This window comes from Hyperolius riggenbachi, chromosome 12, assembly GCF_040937935.1.
Source record: "Hyperolius riggenbachi isolate aHypRig1 chromosome 12, aHypRig1.pri, whole genome shotgun sequence".
Classification (NCBI taxonomy): Eukaryota; Metazoa; Chordata; class Amphibia; order Anura; family Hyperoliidae; genus Hyperolius; species Hyperolius riggenbachi.
In genome coordinates, this window is record NC_090657.1 from 89,982,120 (window position 1) to 90,005,803 (window position 23,684).

The following is a 23,684-nucleotide window of genomic DNA, read 5'->3' on the forward strand; positions in this document are numbered from 1 at the left end:
TTTGATAACGTTGATTTAATCTACCATCTATAGCCCCCATCATATCCAGTTGATTCACTTTTGATTTATTTTGAGCTGCTTTGACATGTTGGAAGAGGTAGGTGTGAGCAAGCGGGAGAGCCCGCAGGGGAGGGGAAATTGATAGTTGAATAGCACGGCATCGAGGAACATAATGCTGCCATTCTGCCAAAATATAGTGGTACCAGTTGTGCTGCAAAGAGTAGGAATCTATCACACTCTGACCAATCAGTTTGGTTTTTGATAAGAGGGGGATGAATCAGTTCTGCAAATGACCCACATATGGATAGTTTCAAGGTTACTTGAAGTGAGAGGAATATGGAGGCTGACATCTTAATTCTCTCGAAAAAAATGCCAGTTACCTGATTTCTGTGCTGTTGCTATGCCTCTAATACTTTAAAGAGAAACTGTAACCAAGAATTGATCTTCATCACCATCAGTAGCTGATACCCCCTTTTACATGAGAAATAATTTCCTTTTCCCAAACGGATCATCAGGGGGCTCTGTATGGCTGATATTGTGGTGAAACCCCTCCCACAGTTTGATGTCAGCACCTAACAGCACAATGTGGGAGCCTTGTTGCATTGTGGGAAATAACAGCTGTTTCCAACTGCCAAAAAAGCAAGCAGCATCTCCTTCCAGTGACATCACCTGCCAGCAGTAAAAATGTCACCATGTAATAAATGTCAGATTGTAAATCAGGGAGAGAAAAGATTTTTACAATGAATCATTTTTACATAATTATTGTAAAAATTAAGCACTTTTTTATTACATTATTTTTACTGGAGTTCCTCTTTAAGTCACTGTCCCAGGATGAGCATGCAAATCAGATGCTTTGATTCTTCATGGCACAGTACAGGGGCATTGGTGACAGAAGAGGAGCACGAGCCAGATGTGATTTCCGACAAGTCCTTTTCAGCAATCTTCTGGGGATCCGCGATGGAGGACCGTGAAGGAAGACTCATTACAATCCAGTGGCTTTCCTCTCTTTATGTAAGTATCTGTTTTCGTACCGAAGTTTTGGTTTGGGTACTCTTTAAAGAGACACTGAAGCAAAATAAAATTATGATATAATGAATTGGTTGTGTACTAAGGATAATTACTAGAATTTTAGTAGCAAAGAAAATATTCTAATATTTTTATTTTCAGTTATATAGTGTTTTTTATAATGTTGCATCATTCTCTAATATTTGCAGTTTAGACACTACTCGGCATTCTAAATGGGTTCAAAAGTTCACTAGCCTGCTCTGTAAAATCTTCCCTGCAGAGGGAAAAAAGATACAATGGCCTCAATGCACTAAGATCATGCTGGAGATAATAAGGCAAGAGTAAACTTGCCAGGCACAGTGAGAGAGTTATCTTATCTCTTCATTCCCTAAGTTACCTCCTCTGTAGTTATTTTCACACGCAGTTAATTAACAGCCTGTCTTTAACTTTAGAATCCTGGAGTTATTTTAAGGATTCAAGAGTTATCTTAAAGAGTTATCTTAAAGACAGAATGTGATGATCTGCTCGGCTGCCTGTGCAGGCAGGCAGTTTTTTGGCCATTGTTTGGGTTTGCATGCTGCAGGACTCTGGAAAGAAGAGCTTCTGTCAGTTTTGCAGCTTGTGCTTGCAGAGGAATTTGCATACGTTGTCATGCAAATTTCCTGGCCACATTCATTGGAGGCGTGTACTATAAGTACTATGTCTTTCCCACAATGCTTGGCTGGTCATAAGGAGTCTTCCTGTGAAACACTCTGGAGAGTGTCAGCCATGCTCTTTGTTTGACGATCAGCTTAGAGTAATTCCTGGAAACTGTGCTAGGCAGATTCCCTAAGTGCAGTTAGGATTGTTTATCTGTTTGTTTGTTCTGTTGCTGTTGTCCTGTCCCAGCGGTGGTCGACAGGAAATGGTTCTGATCTCTGTTCTTGGAGTATAGCTGGTGCAGCGGTTGCTACCAGCTATCTCTTCTGTTCTGTCTCCTGGGATCGCGCTAGCCACTTTTCGCTAGCGCTGTGGATCCTTCTGTTCTGTCTCCTGGGATCGCGCTAGCCACTTTTCGCTAGCGCTGTGGATCCTTCTGTTCTGTCTCCTGGGATCGCGCTAGCCACTTTTCGCTAGTGCTGTGGATCCTTCTGTTCTGTCTCCTGGGATCGCGCTAGCCACTTTTCGCTAGCGCTGTGGATCCTTCCGTTCTGTCTCCTGGGATCGCGCTAGCCACTTTCGCTAGTGCTGTGGATCCTATTTCTCGCTTGTCCCTGTTTTCGTGTGTCTGTCTTGTCTGCTACGGACGCTTGCTGGAGGCTCGGTGAGGTAACCGTTAAGCAAGCGTTCGCGTCCTCTGTTTCATGTTTGTCTGTCGATGGTTAGTTAGGCGTGCTTGTCTCTATTGTGCTTATGACGTGGAGACCACGCATAACCGCGTGCACTGTTGCGAATGAGTGCGGTGTTCGCGGTTAGCTAGCGTTTGTTATTTTCCGTACCTCCTCATTGTACGATTTGCTGTGCCTTTGCTACACTCGTGCTTCGCCTTGCTGTAGCCTTGTGTCACGTCTGGCGATCGCACCTCTCGTGATCGCGTTCCTATTTCATATCTACTGTTGTGTATGCACTGTCGCGGGGTGGCGACTAGGTTGGCGCACACACATACAACCTGTCCCTTTGTTCGTTCTCATTCGCAATCGCCTCTCTTGCGATTGCGTTCTGCGCTTCGTACAATTCCTGTTTGGCATTTGTGGAGGTACAGAGGATTGGTTCCTCTGCACTCCCCAGCGCCATCTGCCGACAGGAATTTCCCTCTACAGGTGCGTAGCACCTTTTGCTGGGTGCCTGCAATTACACGCTTGTGGAGGATTTCCGCCGTGTCAGCGCACGCGTTGTGCGCTGATCACGGAGAAAGTTCCACAATCGTTACACAGAAGAGTTATCTTTAGGCTTGCCTGAGGTAAAATGTTTCCTGAATACTACATGAATACTACATGCTTGGTCACCATGGTGATAACAAAACACGGAGGCGCCCTTTAAGTTATGTACTATTGTGGCTAATTGCTTCAAGTTCACAAGGTAAGAGTAAACCGTCTTACCTGTGATGAAAGAACTCTCAAATTGATATATTGGTAGAAAATGTATCATGCACTTTGGACAACGCGTTTCGCGACCAACGTCGCTTCCTCAGGTCAAGTAATTGTGCTTCAAGAGAAAAAAAAACAAAATGGTGCTCAGAAACACATACATCTTATATCGATACATAATTGTATAAAACATGAGCATATAAAAACATAAAACAAATTACATTACATGTAAAATATATCCCCCTATAAATATGGGCCACAGGTACACAATATGTGAGAGATTCAATTAAAAAAAATTAATAGCTTATTGTTAAAAATACATCATACATCTAATATACCTGATCTGAGTACATGGGAAAAAACTAGGTCTTTAGACTAAAGTCTTTAGACGTGCTAACCAGGGTGCTAAGTAGGTTAGCACCAGATTTCTCAATCAGATCGCGCACAAAGTTTTGTGCGCAAAGTTTTTGCGCGTGCAAAGTCCTATGCACGTGCTAAGTCCCATAGGCTTTAATGGGCACTTCGCGCGGAGCGCCCTGCGCTCTGTGCAGTGTGCGCGTAAAGTTTTACGCGCATAAAGTTTTATGCCCGAAAAGCTCGTTTAGATGTGCTAAGGGGGTTTTCACAGGCGTGCTAACAGTTAGCACCGCTTTGTGAATCAAGCTATGTAGCTCTGTTCTATTTTGACAAAGCATTTTTGATCACACAGATAGTCCAATTCCTAGCCTTGAGATCGGTCCCCTTTACACGTCCACAGTCTGTCTGCCTTACTTATGGAGCCCACACACAGCGCTACCCTACCAATTCTATAGACTACGACCAGCCACATAAGTTTGGCATTATAGGTCTTGCCTTATCAACCCATACACACCCCTTCATGACCTCTCTCCACTTTTAGAATACTCACCCATTGTGCTCTTTTACCATAATTCCTCTGATAGTCCCCATATTTCCTCATTATGCAGACTAAATAATTATGCATACCTCATTCACACTGTGTTATAGCAGTCCCTCATATTATCCACTTGTTAATTATATTATTCTCATTCTTATAGTCACACTTTAGCACATCCCAATGAAGGTACTTTTATTGTCATGATACTTTTAAATATTGTTATGATTATTTAGAATTTTAGTTCCATATACCTGAATGTTATTTTTGATTACTATTATTGATGGTAACTCCCTCATATAGACCTAATGTGTTTCCATTTATATAGATCAGCTATATCAGACATATGATGTTCTTATACTTATATGTATCTAGTTTTTTCCCATGTACTCAGATCAGGTATATTAGATGTATGATGTATTTTTAACAATAAGCTATTAATTATTTTTAATTGAATCTCTCACATATTGTGTACCTGAGGCCCATATTTATAGGGGGATATATTTTACATGTAATGTAATTTGTTTTATGTTTTTATATGCTCATGTTTTATACAATTATGTATCGATATAAGATGTATGTGTTTCTGAGCGCCATCTTGTTTTTTTTCTCTTGAAGCACAATTACTTGACCTGAGGAAGCGACGTTGGTCGCGAAACGCGTTGTCCAAAGTGCATAATACATTTTCTACCAATATATCAATTTGAGAGTTCTTTCATCACAGGTAAGACTGTTTACTCTTACCTTGTGAACTTGAAGCAATTAGCCACAATAGTGCATAACTTAAAGGGCGCCTCCGTGTTTTGTTATTACCTAAAGTTTTATACCCTACGTGTTAGGGGGGTTGTCCCTATCCCCGTATAGGGCACCCTTTTTTCTTAGGAGCAGCGACCTGAAAGGCCGAGTGGAGACGATACTTCTCCATATGTGCTGAAAGTGGTTGCCTTCATAAGCAACCCACTCTTGTGAGTATAACAATTTTTACTACTTAGTCCATATATCGAAACGTTATTACGCAATATTGGGCTCCCGATGTCCCTGTGTTTTTGTTTTGTTTTTATCCAGTCCCACCATGGTGATAACTCTAGAAACGTCATTAAAGACAGGAGATAAGCTTAGTGAATTGAGGCCAAATTGCCTTTTAAAGCTTATTATCTCAAGTGTCTGGCAGAGTTCTCTGCGACTTTGAAAGTCGTGGAGCTTAATGGCCTTGATTCATAAAGCATTCCCGCATACAGTAATGCTGAAAACAGCTGACTTTACCAAGCACTTAGCAAAATGTCAATTCATAAACCCTGTTACCGCATGAAAAGCTAAAATTCCCAGCAGTGAGGTAAATTACTGCCTTGTGCGGTGAACACCTCCAGCACATGTCAGTAAATGTCAATTCATAAACATTAGAGCAGGCTGGTAATGGCACGGAGAATACCAACTGCTATGAAGAGGTGATAAGACAGCGATAAGTGCAAGGATTAATGGAGACTCAGCAGAAGCAGTGAGACACCAGCAGCAGCAGAGTGATCAGAACTAACAAGGCTTCCCTGAATACCCTAGGCTGTGTTTTTAACCTCTTGGGTACCTGTTTTTCAGATGTATATTTGCTGGAGGTGAACATCAAGCCTGGCATGTGTAAAGTTTCTTAAAGTTCTTCTAAGTTGTGGCAATTAAATAGGTTGTTTAGCAAGACTAATAGACAGATACAGAGCAGATTCAGGGCAAGGAGAAACAGTATAACTAAACATGCACATCCTAACTGAAGTTGAGAATGCCTCTTTTATTGTAATGCTGTCTCTGCACGGAGAACAGCCAAATGTAACAACTCAGCCTGCTACTCAGTAATGCCGGGGTCCCCAAACTTTTTTTGGTCAAGGGCCGGGGTCAAACTACTTCAGACTTCTGGGGGGCCGAAGTATACATAAAATGTAGAAAAACATAACATTGACCCTAGGTATTGTAGACAGTGCCTATCAACATGGGCAACCCTCATGTCTCCCATTTAAGCAGAGCAGAAGTTATGCCCCTAACTCAGCATGTGCAGGTAGTATGCCCCCCAACTCTGCAAGTACAGTTATTATCCCACCAATACGGCATGCACAGATAGTATGCTCAGCAACACAACAAGGTCAGTTAATATCCCCCCAGCACAGCATGTACAGCTATTATGTCACTAACACAGTGCAGATATTGTGACCCTATTTATTTATTTTATTTATTTATTGTATTTATAAAGCACCAACATATTACGCAGTGCTGACCCTAGCATAGCAAGTCATATGTAAGCCATAATGTCCTCCAATAGCCTACAAAAGCCTGCAGCACAATCTCACCCATACACACATGACCACTGAAGCAACGTATACAGCACAACCCTCAATTCCCCCTTCGCAAAGGAACCATAACATTTCTGCACAGCACTGACCAAAATATATGTGATTATGCTTGTTACAAGTCATCCCCTCCACCCATTAATCCAGAAGCCAGCAAATGACTGCTTTCTGGCTTCAGTGTGGAAGGGTGGTGCCAGAACTGCTATTCTATATGCAGACTACCAATATTTAAACATGCAGTGGACCATATCTATAAGTAATACATTTTGTGTGTGGGGGGCCGGTAGAAAAGGCTCAGGGGCCGCATTTGGCCGGCAGGCCTTAGTTTGAGGACGACTGCATTAATGTAACAACTCAGCCAGCTACTCTTCTCATGTTACCGACACTTTCGTTTGGTAAATTCCCACATTTCTACCGCACCTGTGAAAATGTTTATGAATAAGCACAAAGAAGTCTAAAATAATGAATGCTGTATTTTCCCGCCCAGATTTTTTTTTTTTTTTTACGGCAAAGCCTTTTATGAATCAAGGCCAAAGTAGTAAAAACTCATGCAGGGTACCAAACTTTTTTTTCTGTGAGATTTCCATCAACACAGCTTTTTTGCAGTGGTGTAGCAATAGGGGGTGCAGAAGTAGCGCCTGCATCAGGGCCCTTGGGTTAGAGGGGCCCACCCCTCAAAAACAGTATTAAAGTGAATGGGAACCGCATTTTTTAAAAATGAAGCAAATACTTACCTAAGGAGAAGGAAGGTTTTGGGTCGTATAGAGCCTTCCGTCTCCTCTCTCGGTGCTCCCTCCTATGCTGGCTCCCCCCCCATTTCATATCCCCCGCCGAAAGGGTATTTGGAAGTCTTCGGGAGCCGTGTCCTCCCGAAGACGTAAGGCTCCATACCACACAGGCGTGAGTGTGCAAGAGAGCGTGCTTGCGCAGGCGCAGTACAGGGCCGCCCTTCTTCAGGAGCATTCGGGCTCCCTGAAGACTTCTGAAGCCTCCTTCGGCCGGGTAAAGCAGTATTTGACTATTTTAGTCAAATATTGCTACCGGGCGAGCCAGCACTGGAACGAGGGGACTAGGAGAGGAGCGGGAAGGCTCTATAGGACCCAGAGCCCTCCCTTTCCTTGGGTAAGTATCTGACTCATTTTTTTAAATGCGGTTCCCATTCACTTTAAGCTCTTTATTTGTCCTGTACTGATAATATTCACTTCTATAGTTGATTTGAATAGTAGTAATCGTTAACACAGTTTCCCACCCCGTTCTTGCGCCTCTGACACTGTGGTTGTCCTTGATTGGTTTTGGTATGTTGCATCAATTGTTATCTATAGCATGCTTGGTGGGGCCCCAATGCTAAACTTGTATGGGGGCCCACGGCTTCTTAGCTACACCACTGTTTTTAGGGTACTATGTGATTACTCAACTAGCCCTGCATTAGGGTTTCCACCCAGCCGGTATCTGGCCGGCACGGCCAGAAAATCATCTAAAAAGCTGGCACCGTTATTTAATCATGTCTGCCATGTCATTTGCAGGTAAAATTAGCCCCAGCGCCCAGGCTGAGCTCCCCCAGTGTGTTTGTGGTTTGTGTGTGTGTGTATGTGTATATATATAGAACATGTGTGTGTGTGCATGTATATAGAGCGTGTGTGTGTGCATGTATATACAGCATGTGTGTGTGTGCATGTATATAGAGCATGTGTGTGTGTGCATGTATATAGAGCATGTGTGTGTGTGTATATACAGCATGTGTGTGTGTGCATGTATATAGAGCGTGTGTGTGTGTGTGTGCATGTATATACAGCATGTGTGTGTATGCATGTATATAGAACATATGTGTGTATGCATGTATATAGAGCATGAGTGTGTGCATGTATATAGAGCATGTGTGTGTGAGCATGTATATAGAGCATGTGTGTGGGAGAATGTATATAGAGCATGTGTGTGTGAGCATGTATATAGAACATATGTGTGTATGCATGTATATAGAGCATGTGTGTGCATGTATATAGAGCATGTGTGTGTGTGTGTGCATGTATATAGAGCATGTGTGTGCATGTATATAGAGCATGTGTGTGTGAGCATGTATATAGAGCATAAACATACGGATAAGTTAATTGGCTCCCCCTAAATTGGCCCTAGACTACAGTACTTACACTACATAATATAGACATATGGCAATGGTAGGGATTAGATTGTGAGCTCCTTTGAGGGACAGTTAGTGACAAGACAATATATATATATACTCTGTACAGCGCTGCGTAATATGTCGGCGCTATATAAATACTAAATAATAATATTAATAATAATAATAATAATAATAGAGCATGTGTGTGTGAGCATGTATATAGAGCATGTGTGTGTGAGCATGTATATAGAGCATGTGCGTGTATGCATGTATATAGAGCATGTGTGTGATGTGTATGCATTGAGAGAACGTTTCCCCCATCAAAAGCTGTATGCTCTCCTCCCCTTCAGTGTAACACTCCCTCCCTTACCCCATAGCAAGCATGGGCAGTAAATCTCCACGCTCCTTCTGGGCTGGTTGTACTGCCATACCCCCCCCCCCCCCCTTTCTTTTTCCCTAACAGACCTGACCCTCCTTAGTGTACTTTAGATGTTATTAATTATTTATACTTACCTGGGGCTTCTTCCAGCCCCATAAGGTGTGTGGGCTCTCTCGTCGTCCTCTCTGGCTGCTCTGTTCACTTCATACCCCCCGACCCAGTTATCTGGTCAGTCACGTGATTCTGCACATGTGCAACCTGGCCACTACTGCACAGGTGTAGAGAGCTACAGGGGGGGGGGGGGGTGCGCACATGGCACAGAAGAGCGTGGCTGGACAGATTACCCGGGGGGGGGGTATCAAGTGAATGGAGCGGCTAAGCCCATGCACCTCATGGAGCAGGAGGAAGCCCCAGGTAAGTATAAATACACCCATGAATGCTGCCTTCAAGAGACCCAGATCGAGCCTAATGATAGCTTAGCTACACACTATTTAATTTTCTGACAGATTTACTGTCAGATCGATTATTTCCAACAGGTCTGATCTGATTTTGGATCAATTTTCCATAGAAGTGAACGGAAAATAAATCAGAAACCAGATCAGACTTGTTGGAAATAATTGATCTGACAGTAAATATGTCAGAAAATTGTTTAGTGTGTACCTACTACCTAGCATTAAAGGATCTCTGACCTGAGTGAGCGATAAGGAGGGTGACATATTCATTTCCACTTCAACAATGCCAGTTGCCTGGCAGCTGAGCTTTCTGGCATTAGTGTCTGCATCACACACCTGATACAAGCATGCAGCTAATCTTGTCACACTTCAGTCAGAGAAATCTGATCTGCATGCTTGTTCAGGGGCTATGGCTTAAAGTATTATGCTAGGTACACACAATACAATTTTCTGACAGATTTACTGTAAGATTGATTATTTTAAACAGGTCTGATCTGATTGTCTGATCTTTTTTCCATAGAACTGAATGGAAAATCAATCGGAAAATTGATCAGAAATTAGATCAGACCTGTCGGAAATAATCGATCTGACAATAAATCTGTCAGAAAATTGTATCATGTGTCCCTAGCATTAGAGGCAGAGGATTAGCAGGACAGCCAAGAAATTTGCATTGTTTAAAAGGAAATAAATATGGCAGCCTCCATATCCCTCTCATGTCAGTGGTCATTTTAAAAGTCTGCAACAAACCACTCCCACTTTTAGGCCACACCCCTCAGGTCACACCCACAAGCCGGTATTCTTTCACCCTAGAGGTGGCAACCCTACCATGCATGGGTACCTTTAAAGAGACACTGTAACATCAAAAAGTTCCCCTGGGGGTTACTTACCTCGGGAGGGGGAAGCCTCAGGGTCCCAATGAGGCTTCCCATGCCGTCCTCTGTCCCACGGGGGTCTTGCTGCAGCCCTCCGACCAGCAGCCCGACAAATCCGTCAGCTTGTTCAATATTTACCTTTCCAGGCTACAGCGGGGGCGCTGTTGCGGCTTTCGGCTCCGAAGTAGACGAAAATATCCCCATCTCAGTCGAGTCCGCTCTACTGCACAGACAGGCCCGGCCCTAGACTTTTTGCCGCCTGAGGCAAGCTTTAAGCAAACCCCCCCCAAGCCGTGGGTGTGAGGGGCCGCCGGAGCTGGAGGGGATAGCGGGCAGGAAGGGGGTATTGGGCCTTGCGGCGGGGAGGGGGGTCGGACGCCCCCCTCCCTCGCCTGGGTCTCCCGTCTTCAGCTCCCCTCCAGCTTTAAAAATTTGCGTGGCTGGCTACAGCTGTAAGAGGCAACGGGCGGGGATCACTCACCTCTTCCTCGTTCCAGACTAGCCTGCGCTCCACTGACGTCACTTCCTGCTACGCCGCAGGAAGTGACGTCAGTGGAGCGCACGTTGGAACGAGGAAGAGGTGAGTGATCCCCGCCCGTTGCCTCTTACAGCTGCAGCCAGCCAGCCACGCAACTTTTTAAAGCTGGAGGGGAGCGGAGGACGGGGGACCCTGGCGAGGGAGGGAGGGGTCCGACCCCCCCCGTCCCCGCCGCTAGGCCCAATACCCCCTTCCTGCCCGCTATCCCCTCCAGCTTGGGCGGCCCCTCACACCCACGGACGGGCGGGTGCCGCCCCCCCCCCCAGAAGTGCGCCTGAGGCAAAAGTTTCACCCCGCCTCATGGGCGGGCCGGCCCTGTGCACAGGTGCCGGAGACTTGCGCCTGCGCAGTAGAGCAGATCCGACGGCGATCGGAGCCGAGAGCCGCCACAGCACCTGCGCAGGAGTCGGGAAGGTAAATATCTACATCACCGCTGTTCGGAGGGCTGCAGCGAGACCCCCGAGGGACAGAGGACAGCGTGGGAAGCCTTATTGGGACCCTGAGGCTTCCCCCTCCCGAGGTGAGTACCCCCCAGGGGAACTTTTTGAAGTTACAGGTTTTCTTTAAAGTTCTGTGTTCAGGGATACCACACTGTACACTTTTGTTTTTTTTTTTGTAAACATAAACTATGCACAAATAATTATTTAGCAACTTTGGAGCTATGTATCAGCATTTAACTACTTCTGCAATTTTATTATATTCTGCAATTCCTATGGTCTGTCTCTGGCAACTGTTTACAGCCTAGAGCTCTAAAAAAGTTCAGGGTCACACGGCCTAGACCACCTCCTCTATGACCCTCGCCCATTGGCTGCTGCAGGAACCTCCCTCCAATAGGAATAATTCCAACAGAGCTGTAAGCAGTAACTGGTAGACTAGAGTGACTGAGGCGAATGGTCCAGATAAGAATCTGCTGTGAGCATTTTCATTGGCTAGCGTGCTTCACGTGGCGTTACTTCTATTCCTACACATCTTTTTTTATATCGCGCTCGCACTTTCTGTGCGGAAGGAGATCAGTGTGAGTAAAGTACACCTGTGAATTCATACGCAACAGTTCAACCTGATGCCTAGTTCTTGCCAATGATGCGTTTGTTGGTAACATGAAGGAGCTGAGAGGAAAAAGTGTGGTTTCGATAATACCCTAAATTATTTGCGTCTCCTTAACGTAATGACGTATCTATATTACGTCATCACTCTAGCGACGCATTACACCTACGCATGTGCAATCGAACTTAACGGGACTTCATGCGTTTTGGTCCAGAGCACGATTCGTTAATCGTGTATTGTCGCTAAATCTCGCCATCTTGTTGACGACAATTTCACATTCTTTTCGCAACTTTTGGTCTTCACAAACATGGCTCGCAAGACGCATTTCTAACTGCGTGAACGAGGACGTCCGTCGATCAATGCTTAGCGCAGTGGGTGTTACTAGGGCGGAGGGGAGAATCTAGCGCCTGCGCACTTGTCATTGCGGGACGAGAGGCTGTAGATGGGATGCGCACGCAGCCTGACGGATGGGGGCGTGGTGCTGAGGGACGGAGAGCTGCGTTACCCCAGGCAGGTGGCGCTGCTGAGCGAGCCGAGGATCCCCCAGCTGAAGCCAGGAGTAGCTGAGCAAGCTTGTGTGTTATGTACTAGTGCAGCAACTGCAGGCATAGCAGCCAGTCTCTCGGAGGATTAATGTGCAACAGGCGCAGGAGGAGTGAAGACAAGGAGAGCCGATCTCTTGCTGTCCTCCTCCTCCCCTGGGGGAAGCAGGGACCACTCACCTCCCTGGGGGAAGAGGCTGCAGCTAAGTCCTCTAGAGGTAAGGCATTTCGCTGTGGGCATTGCTGGACTCTGGGGGTGGGGGCATGGCACGGCCAGGAGGGAGCTGTCACACACGCAGGTAGCTGTCAGAGGCAGGAGTGGAGGGGGGGCTGACTCTCACTCCAGGCTATGGGGGAGTCTGCTGTCACTGTGGGCTGGGGTGCTGCCTCCATACCTGGGGTTGCTGGAGTAGTTATAGAAATGTTATTGTATTGTATTGTATTGTATAGTTGCACTGAGTGCTGCTCCCTGTTTGTGTACTGATGATGACATTATTACCAGGCCAAGTGCTGATTCCAAGTTTAGTGTGGTCTGAGAACGACTCTTGCTGAGTACTGCCACTGTGAGGCCACAGAGCTCCTGCTCCTGCTGCTCACAAGTTGAACATGGAGGGCTTCTATGGCTCTAGTGTGGATAGCATGTGGACACAACGTCTTGCTGGTAGACTGTGCTGTCAGCATGGCATTTGGCTGTGCTGCATGGGTCTGTAGGGAATTTGCAAGTTGAATGTAGTTAGAGCAGGTGATTTCTTGTTAAGAGTAGTTGATTAAAGGATTGATGCTTGAGATGGCTGTGGCTTAATAGGTTGGCAATAATATAAGCATGGCTTTAAGAGTTATTATAGCACCAACATCTTCCGCAGCGCTGTACAGAGTATATTGTCTTGTCACTAACTGTCCCTCAGAGGAGCTCACAATCTAATTCCCTACCATAGTCCTATGTCTATGTATGCATTGTGTAGTGTATGTGTTAGTCTAAGGCAAATTAAGGGGGGGAGCCAATTAACCTAGCCGTATGTTTTGGGGATGTGGGAGGAAACCGGAGTGCCCGGAGGAAACCCACACAAACATGGGGAGAACATACAAACTCCTTGCAAATGTTGACCTGGCTGGGATTCAAACTGGGGACCCAGTGCTGCAAGGCAAGAGCTCTAACCACTATGCCACCAAGTTGCCGTCAAGATGCCCTCGGCTGAATGGATTGGCATTGCGCTACAAAGTAGTTGTTAAAGTGACAACGAAGTGAAAAAACCTTATTGGATAATGTATTGTATGTATGTGTAGTATGGGTAATTCATAGAACGTTAGAAACTAAGAAAAGTCTCATAATTTTATTTTCAGTTATATAGCTTATTTTATTTATTTTTTTTTTTTTTTATATAACATTGCATCATTCTCTAATATTTGCAGTTTACGAGCTATACTCTGTATTTTAAACTATGACACAGAGCAGGAAAATTCAAAAGGTAATTATCTCTTCTGTAAAACCCTAAACAAACAAACTGCAAGAGACAGGGTGAGATAAGTGCTTCAGAAAAGAGCACTGACTAAATTAGTTGGAGAACTCAGAGAAGCTCATTTGCATAGATAACTGAAGCTTCGTAACTCAACCTGTACAGCAAACCATATGAAACTCATATTTGTGCTACTAATGTTCTCTTTCTTAGCTGTACTACACATACAAATCATTGTCATAAGTTTATTTTCACTTCAGAATCCTTTTTAAGATCATAGGTGCCCTCTTCAATTGAAAAAGTACCAAACTGTAGGTGAAAAACTATTGTCAAAAATATTCTGAGTATTTTCTTGCTTGTTTCTTAAAAAGGTATTTTATTAAAAAGGTGTAAAAATATCACCTAGGAGAAAAGCCAATTGCATATGGGCCATATTCCCTAAAGAGGATTTTATCACAATGAGTACGTCTGAAAGGGTTATAGCTGTTATGAATTTGGTTTGACTAGATGCTATGAAGTTAATTTTGCTTAGAGTGGTGCTGTCAAGTTGGACAAGGGATGGAGGTAGATCATACACTTGTTTTTGATCTTTGGGAAGCAGAATTGGGGCTGGATTACAACGTTACACTATGCTAATCAAATTCATAAGCTTGATTAGTTATATCAAGTATCAATTAGTTTATCAATAGCCTCCAAATCTGATTACCACCTTACAAAGCTGCAAATTTAGCTCACCCTTATTTAAAATTTTGGCGTGTCCAATGGCTCATTAGATACTCCATGTCTCCAAGTTATATCAGTTTTTAGAGTTCATAAATACGTTAAAAGCACTGTTGCACATCTGCAATGGCTGTCTAGTGTGATATGATTTTGAATGGACGGTTACTTCTGCTTATCCCAGCTATATTAAAAGTGATGAGTGATTTTGCTCTTATGCTGGGCATACACGGTGAGTTTTTGCTGCTAACCAGCCGCTCGTTTCTTCCCATTGTTCTCCCCGCCGGTATCGAACGCAGTATCGATCCGGTGGGGTATCGGACAGGTTGAATATTATCAATCGAGCCATCAGCGGCTCGATTGATAATATAAAACTCACCGTGTATGCCCAGCATTAGACTAAACCAACTATCATGTATTATTGTTGGGATTATTATTATTATTATTATTATTATTATTTAGTATTTCTATAGAACCGACATCTTCCACAGCACTGTACAGAGCATATTGTCACTTCACTGTCCCCCAGAGGGGCTCACAATCTAATTCCTAGCATAATCCTATGTCTATGTATGTATTGTGTTGTGTATGTATCTTGGTCTAGGGCCAATTTATGGTGAAGCCAATTAACTTATCTGTATGTTATTGTGATGTGGGAGGAACTGGCGTTGCCGGAGAAAATCCACCCAGAAACAAGGAGAATATACAAACTCTGTGCAGATAGACCCTGGCTTGGATTTGAACCGGTCACCTAGCATTGCAAGTTGAGTGCTATCCATTACGCCCTCGTGCTAAGTAAGCATTTGAGTAGGTACAGCTAGTTTGCCGTAAACTAGTCAAGTACTGACTAGATTTATAGCCTAGACAATGTCAAAAAGTTTCATAACTTTTGAAAGACCAATCCTTTTAAACTGTATACATTGCAAGTATTAATTTTAGTGTGCATGCCAGTGAAACTTCATGTGCTTAAAAGGTATTGCCATTTTGTAGATGGTGATTTAAAGGGAAATGTAATTTTCTATATTGCTCTGAAGATAAATGAGCAGTGCCAGTCATTTTTTGTTTGTTGGTTTTTTTTTTTATTTTAATAAAAAAAAACAAAACATTTTTCTATTTCAGTTTGCAGCCAGCCAAGAGTTTTTGAAATGACAATAATCGAAAATTACGCGTTTTCAACCATAGCAACAGTACTGTTTGGTCTACGGACCATTCATAAATTCCTACCTTCCTTCGTGATTACATGGATGCAGGAAGCGGACATAATTGTTATGCTTTTTCAACACCTGCCCAAATCCCTTAAGGGCCCATTTCCACTAGAGCGAATCTGCATGCGTTTCCTGCATGCAGATTCGCATAAACAATACAAGTGGACGGGCCTGTTGCCACATGTCAGGATTTCTGCACAGTAGACCCCGCAGAATTCGCATACCGCACACCGCTATGCGAATCGCCGCTAATGTTTTTAATAGGGAAATCGCATGCGGTTTTGGCATGCGTATTTTACCGCGATTTCGCATAGAAAGTAATGTTAAATCACACAGGCAGTGACATGGTTAAAGTCGCATCAATACTAACCTATGCAAAATCGCCGTAAAATAGGCATGCGGAATCGCACCCGCATGTGATTTCGTCAGCGGGGGATCCATGGCGATTCCACACCGCATAAGTGGAAACGGGCCCTAAAGGGAACCTAAACTGAGAGGGATATGGATTTTTCCTTTATGAAAAAAAAAAATACCAGTTGCCTGACTCTCCTGCTGATCCTGTGTTTCCAATACTTTTAGCCACAGCCCCTCGACAAGCCTGCAGATCAGGTGCACTGACTGAAGTAAAGGGGCCCATAACTCAGCCGATTTTTGGCCGATCGATCAATCAAAATCGATTGGTCGATTGCAAATCGATTGACCAATCGATCGATTTGCGGCCGATTTCGCTCAATTTCAATCAATCTGGCAGGTCGATCTGTTGAGATTGCTTATCATTTTGCATTGTCCCTAATGGAAATCTGATGGCCAAAAAATGCCATCAGATCGATTTTTTTTTTTAATAGATTTCAAACTGAAATCTATTGGAAATCTGTTCCTAGTAAAAAATGTTCCTAAACACATCAGATAGATCAGAAATCTATCTGATGATCTGTCTGCTGCTAATCTAACGAGTGTATGGCCACCTTGAGGCCTGGAACCCACTGAAATCCGCAAAAGCAAACCGCAACCGCTAGCGTTTTGTCTGAGCGGTTTGCAAGCGGATTCATTCGCGTTTTTGGTCGTGTTTTGCAACATTGTATTTTTTTGCCCAGCGGGTGCGTAGCGTTTTGCGTTTTGCGTTTTTATCCTGATTGGTCCTGTGAATTATTTTTCATTTTGTTACAGTGTGCTGAACCGCAAAACGCTAGCAAAACCGCTCAGTTTAGGTTTTGCTGAGCGTTTCCGCTAGCGGTTCAATACTTTACATTGAAGCGCTAACGCTCCCAAAATGCTGCACATCCTGCGTTTGCGTTTCTGAGAAACGCAAACGCTCCTGTGGAAGTTGCCCCATCCATTAATATTAGCCCAGCGTTTTGGCAAACTGCTAGCGTATCGCAGTGCTGCCAAAACGCTGCCAAAAGCGCTCCTGTGGGTTCCAGCCCTCAGACTGGATTAGCTGCACACTTGTTTCAGGTCTGTGATTTAGCCACTGCTGGAGCCAAAGAGATCAGCATGACTGCCAGGCAACTGGTATTGTTTAAAAGAAAACATCCATATCCCTCTCATTTTAGTGTATATTCTGTATACGTCCAATGTAGTTGTAAAGAGTGTGCCACTAGTTTGTTACTAAATGAGGCACGTGGTATAATTTTAATTGTGACGAGTTGAAGAATACATTTTGATGTGTCTTGGAACCATGTCACGTGAAAAAATAGGTAGGGACAAAATCAGTCCAACATAAGTCATTTTCAAAATTATGATCAATCTTATGAAGGTCTTAGCAAAACTACAAGAGACATATGTGGTAATATTTTAACTGTGATAAGTAGTAGAATAGAGTTTAGAGAGTTTTAGAGTTGAGGCCCATGTCTTGTGTATGCTTTTTAGTCACAAACTGAATCAAAAGCAATTACATTTTCCTCAAGGGGGCCGAATACTTTTGCAAGCCACTGTATTCTGTACCAAAATAAGACTTGTAAAATGAAAAACTGACAGAATATAAAAGAATAAAAACAAATATTGTTACCTTAGGAACTTTGCTTATAAAATATGTATGCCATGAGAGTATATTACAATTATTTTTGCAGACAAGATTTTGTAATCATAGATAGTGTACAATGAGAAAGCAAAAAAACAGAAAAGACACCTTTATTTCCAAAATTGTACTAGGAGCATAATCTATTGTAATAACTAGGATGGATAAGCAAATAAAATTTGTGGGTTTAACTTAGTTAGTACTGTTTATTGTAAAGCTATAATGGATGTAAATTGAGAAATTGTTTTTTTTTTTTTTCCCTTATTTTCCCTTTAAAATGAATAGAAAATTAGGTAATTACTAAACACAATTATCACACGCTAAAAGCCTAATTTCTCCTGAAGAAACAACAAATATATAGATTTTTTTAGGTGTGCTAAGTAGTAATAAAGTTATTGACAAATTAAAGGGAGCAGCGCTGATATATGCAAATTGCTCTTGTCCTGAAGTGGTTAATGTCAATAAATGTAAAGTCCATGCCTTTTAGATGTGTCAGTGGCATAGCATAATATAAACTAAATGGGGTCCATCTGAGACCGTCACTCTTCCAGAAGGATTTGAGAACACCAGTTGATGAGTTAGCAACCACATGCAGTGGTTTGCAAAAGTATTTGGCCCCCTTTAAGTTTTCCATATTTTGTCACATTACTGCCACAAACCTGAATCAATTTTATTGGCATTCCACGTGAAAGACCAATACAAAGTGGTGTACACGTGAGAAGTGGAACGAAAATCATACATGATTGCAAACATTTTTTACAAATCAATAACTGCAAAGTGGGGTGTGCATAATTATTCAGCCCCCTTTGGTCTGAGTGCAGTCAGTTGCCCATAGACATTGCCTGATGAGTGCTAATGACTAAACAGAGTGCACCTGTGTGTAATCTAATGTCAGTACAAATACAACTGCTCTGTGACGGCCTTTAGAGGTTGTCTAAGAGAATATTGGGAGCAACAACACCATGAAGTCCAAAGAACACACCAGACAGGTCGGGATAAAGTTATTGAGAAATATAAAGCAGACTTGGGCTACAAAAAGATTTCCAAAGCCTTGAACATCCCACGGAGCACTGATCAGGCGATCATTCAGAAATGGAAGGAGTATGGCACAACTGTAAACCTACCAAGACAAGGCTGTCTACCTAAACTCACAGGCTGAACAAGGAGAGCGCTGATCAGAAATGCAGTCAAGAGGCCCATGGTGACTCTGAACGAGCTGCAGAGATCTACAGCTCAGGTGGGGGAATCTGTCCATGGGACAACTATTAGTTGTGCACTGCTTAAAGTTGGCCTTTATGGAAGAGTGGCAAGAAGAAAGCCATTGTGAACAGAAAAGCATAAGAAGTCCTGTTTGCAGTTTGCCACAAGCCATGTGGGGGACACAGCAAACATGTGGAGGAAGGTGCTCTGCTCAGATGAGACCAAAATGGAACTTTTTAGCCAAAATGCTATGTGTGGTGGAAAACTAACACTGCACATCACTCAGAACACACCATCCCCGTTGTCAAATATGGTGGTGGCAGCATCATGCTCTGGGGGTGCTTCTCTTCAGCAGGGACAGGAAAGCTGGTTAGAGTTGATGGGAAGATGGATGGAGCCAAATACAGGGCAGTCTTGGAAGAAAATCTCTAGGAGTCTGCAAAAGACTTGAGACTGGGGCGGAGGTTCACCTTCCAGCTGGACAACAACCCTAAACATAAATCCAGGGCAACAATGAAATGGTTTAAAACAAAACATATCCATGTGTTAGAATGGCTCAGTCAAAGTCCAGATCTAAATCCAATCGAGAATCTGTGGCAAGATCTGAAAACTGCTGTTCACAAACGCTGTCCATCTAATCTGACTGACTGTTTTGCAAAGAATGGGCAAAGATTTCAGTCTCTAGATGTGCAAAGCTGGTAGAGACATACCCTAAAAGACTGGCTGCTGTAACTGCAGCAAAAGGTGGTTCTACAAAGTATTGATTCAGGGGGCTGAATAATTACGCACACCCCACTTTGCAGTTTTTGAATTGTAAAAAATGTTTAGGATCGTGTATGATTTTCGTTCCACTTCTCATGTGTACACCACTTTGTATTGATCTTTCACGTGGAATTCCAATAAAATTGATTAAGGTTTGTGGCAGTAATGTGACAAAATGTGGAAAACTTCAAGGGGGCCGAATACTTTTGCAAACCACTGTATATTGCCAAAAATCAGCAACTGAAGCAAATACATATGGGCTGCATTACAACATGCAATAAACCAAAAGATGCTAATCTGCTATCTTATTTGTTCAGTTATAGAACAGTTACAAAAAAATGAGCAAATTAATTAATGAAGGGGATTCAAGGTCTCACTTAGCAAGAAAGGGCTTTTGTTTGTTTAGCTTGGAAAAGAGACTACTTAGAGGAGGCTTAAAGAGAATCTGTATTAAAATCGCACAAAAGTAAACTTACCAGTGCGTTAGGGCAGGGGTCCCCAACCTTTTTCGGCCCGGGGACCGGTAACCGTCCAAAATTTTCTCTGGGGCCCGCGGGGGTTGGGGGGAGGGGTGGATATTCGCGGCGGCACAGCAAGCACAGTTGCCCCAGTATAGGGAGCTAGTATAGAGACCCAGTATAGCTAATATAGTGCCCAGTGTGCCCCAGTATAGCTAGTATAGTGCCCCAGTATAGCTAGAATAGTGCCCCAGTATAGCTAGAATAGTGCCCCATGTGCCCCAGTATAGCTAGTATTGTGCCCCAGTATAGCTAGTATAGTGCCCCAGTATAGCTAGTATAGTGCCCCATGTGCCCCAGTATAGCTAGAATAGTGCCCCATGTGCCCCAGTATAGCTAGTATAGTGCCCCATGTGCCCCAGTATAGCTAGAATAGTGCCCCATGTGCCCCAGTATAGCTAGTATAGTGCCCCATGTGCCCCAGTATAGCTAGTATAGTGCCCCATGTGCCCCAGTATAGCTAGTATAGTGCCCCAGTATAGCTAGTATAGTGCCCCAGTATAGCTAGAATAGTGCCCCATGTGCCCCAGTATAGCTAGTATAGTGCCCCAGTATAGCTAGTATAGTGCCCCAGTATAGCTAGAATAGTGCCCCATGTGCCCCAGTATAGCTAGAATAGTGCCCCATGTGCCCCAGTATAGCTAGAATAGTACCCCAGTATAGCTAGAATAGTGCCCCATGTGCCCCGTATAGCTAGAATAGTGCCCCAGTATAGCTAGAATAGTGCCCCAGTGTAGCGCCCCATGTGCTCCAGTATAACCCCCCATGTGCCCCAGTGTAGGCCACCCTCCGCCCCGCGGCCGCCGCTCCTGTTACCTTATGAGCTGGCGGCCGCTTCCTGTCACAGATTCCCGTAGCCGCTCTCCTCCGTACAGCATCTTCTATTTACAGCAGCGCGTCGCACGGCTGCTGTAAGGAGGGAAGGAGGCGGGCAGCGGTTCCCATGGTAACGGCGAACGCCGCTACAGGAAGCCGCTGCCCCGTCTCCTTCCCTCCTTACAGCAGCCGCACAGGAAGCACTGCTGTAATAGGAGATGCTATACGGAGGACAGCAGCTACGGGGAATCAGTGACAGGAAGCGGCCGCCAGCTTATAAGATGACAGGAGCGGGGGCCGCGGGGGGAGGAGGGGCGAGAGGTCAGACCCGCCGCGGCTCAGCTGGCAACTGCCCACGGACCGGCAGTGGGCCGCGGCCCGGTGGTTGGGGACCCCTGCGTTAGGGGACATCTCCTATTCCCCTCTGTCACAATTTTTCTGCTCCCCGCTGCATTAAAAGTAGTCAAACAGTTTTAAAAAGTTTGTTTATAAACAAACAAAATGGCCACCAAAACCGGAAGTAGGTTGATGTACAGTATGTCCACACATAGAAAATACATCCATACACAAGCAGGCTTTATACAGCCTTCCTTTTGAATCTCAAGAGATCATTTGTGTGTTACCTTCTTCTACCTGCAGCTATCATCCACTGAAGAGTGACAGGCTGATTGTTTCTTCCTGCAGACAGCTCTGCCGTGTCTGTAATTCCTCAGCATGTGACAGCCCAGCTCCTTTCACAGCCAGAGGGCTGGTGCACACCGAGCGGCTTTTTGGGCGTTTTCAGATCCGCTTGCGGCTGCGGATCTGCTTGGTCAATGTATCTCAATGGGGTGGTGCACACCAGAGCGGCAGGCGTTTTGCAGAAACGAAAAATGCCTGGGTGAGGCATTTTTTGGATTTCGGATGCGTTTCTGCCTCAATATTAAGTATAGGAAAAACGCAAACCGCTCTGAAAAACGCCTGTTCAGAGCTGTTTTGCAGGCGTTTTTGTTACAGAAGCTGTTCAGTAACAGCTTTACTGTAACAATATATGAAATCTACTATACTGAAAACCGCAGCAGCAATCCGCAAAACGCTAGCAAAACGCCTCATAAAAATAAAAAAAAGCGTTTAAAAATCTGCTAGCGTTTTGCGGATCTGCTTGCGGTTTTTGGTGTGCACCAGCCCTTACAGAGGATTATTTATCCAGGTTGCAAAGCTCTCTTTGCTCACTGAGAGAGCAGAGAGGCTGCCTAATCTAAATAATACATGGGAGTGTGCATAGAGGGGGGCCTGCAGGGGGCGGGCATAAGAGATCAACAACACTGAAGAGTTGGCAGCCTTCCAGACACAGGGCGACAAATCCGACAGGAGAGAGATACGTTTATTTATTACAGAGACGGTTATAGTAGAAAGTGCTGTAGTAAGCCAGAACACATTAGAATAGGTTTAGGAACTTGTAGGATAGTAGAAAAAAGGATGCCATTTTTGTTAGTCTCTTTGTAGTAAACCTGAGATGGATTATTTAAAAGGTTTTATACTTACCTGGGCCTTCCTCCATGCACAGAAGAGCTGACTGGGGCGACCGAGCCAGATTACCCGGCCCAATACCAGGCGAACGGAGGCACTTGAGAGGACGGCGAAGGATGCACCTGGTGCTCATGGGGCTGGAGGAAGCCCCGGGTAAGTATAAAATCTTTTAAATAGCTCAGTGATCTGCAAACTTGGCTCTCCAGCTGTTAAGGAACTGCAAGTCCCACAATGCATTTGCCTTTATGAATCATGACTGTGGCTTTCAGATCCCGCAATGCATTGTGGGACTTATAGTTCCTTAACAGCTGGAGAGCCAAGTTTGCAGATCACTGAAATAGCCCATCTCAGGTACACTTTAACATATATGACTACATCCAAAGACAATATAGAAGCTTGCCAAATGAGCCTATTATACCCCATTCTGTAAAGAGGACATGAACTGCACATGGACAAAAAGATGTTAACACCTGTTTAGAAAAAGTTTTTTGTGCAGCACTGTGGTTAAGATGTGGAATATTTTACAGGAAGCAGTTATGGCATATTCTATCTGTATAACTGGATTAAAAAAAGGGGCTTGGATGTATTCCTTACTTTTAAGAGCCTCCATAGCTATGATTGCTATTTGTGATGGATACCTTGGTCAAGGCAGGGAGATAGTTCCTTCTTTTGTGGCTTTTATATCTTTGGATTGAAGCAAGTACTGTAAAAAAAATAAAAATCATTTTTTGAATGTAAAAGAGAAAAATGGGGACACCGAGAGCCCAATATAGTGTAGTAAATCAATAGATGGGTAAATGGAAAAGTGTATAATGTGTATATACTCACAAGTCAGGGTCACCGTATTGGCAACCACTGTGTAGGCAGGTGAAGAGATTGGACCTGTTCTCACTCAGGATTAAGCTGTCGCTCTCTGTAGAAAGGAGAAAACGGGTATTCGACCCCTCCACCAGGGGTGGATATTGGTGTTGTCAAGAGAAACAGAGGCACCAGCAGGACAAAATCATATGTAACACAAACTACATACAAAAAATTGTCAAGAGAGACAGAGACGCCAGCAGGATAAAATCATATATTAAAAGTTTGCAATTCCTCGGGAGGCGGTGGTGGACTCGCCTCCCTGAAGCAGAAAAAATACTGTTGGATGAGGGTACAAGCAAATGTATTCATATGTTGGAGTATGTGAATATATTTGCTTGTACCCTCATCCACGGTATTTTGTCTGCTTCAGGGAGGTGAGTCCACCACCGCCT

At 44.0% G+C, this 23,684-nt stretch overlaps 1 protein-coding gene and 1 long non-coding RNA gene across 3 annotated transcripts in view; one reads left to right on the top strand and one right to left on the bottom strand.

The window, feature by feature from the left end:
- Nucleotides 1–781: 781 nt before the first annotated feature.
- On the bottom strand, nt 782–23,338 carry LOC137541050 (uncharacterized). The gene is made up of 3 exons (XR_011025079.1): nt 23,260–23,338; nt 23,026–23,134; nt 782–1,065 (listed from the first exon to the last, which is right to left on the bottom strand). It is a non-coding gene; the product is annotated as an uncharacterized lncRNA (long non-coding RNA).
- The window catches only part of LOC137541041 (signal transducer and activator of transcription 5B), a 349,270-nt gene continuing 337,570 nt past the window's right edge, over nt 11,985–23,684 (top strand). For both annotated transcript variants that reach the window (XM_068262188.1, XM_068262187.1), the window contains exon 1: nt 11,985–12,451. The gene's annotated coding sequence lies outside the window, so the exon portion shown is untranslated. The remainder of the gene's footprint in view (nt 12,452–23,684) is intronic.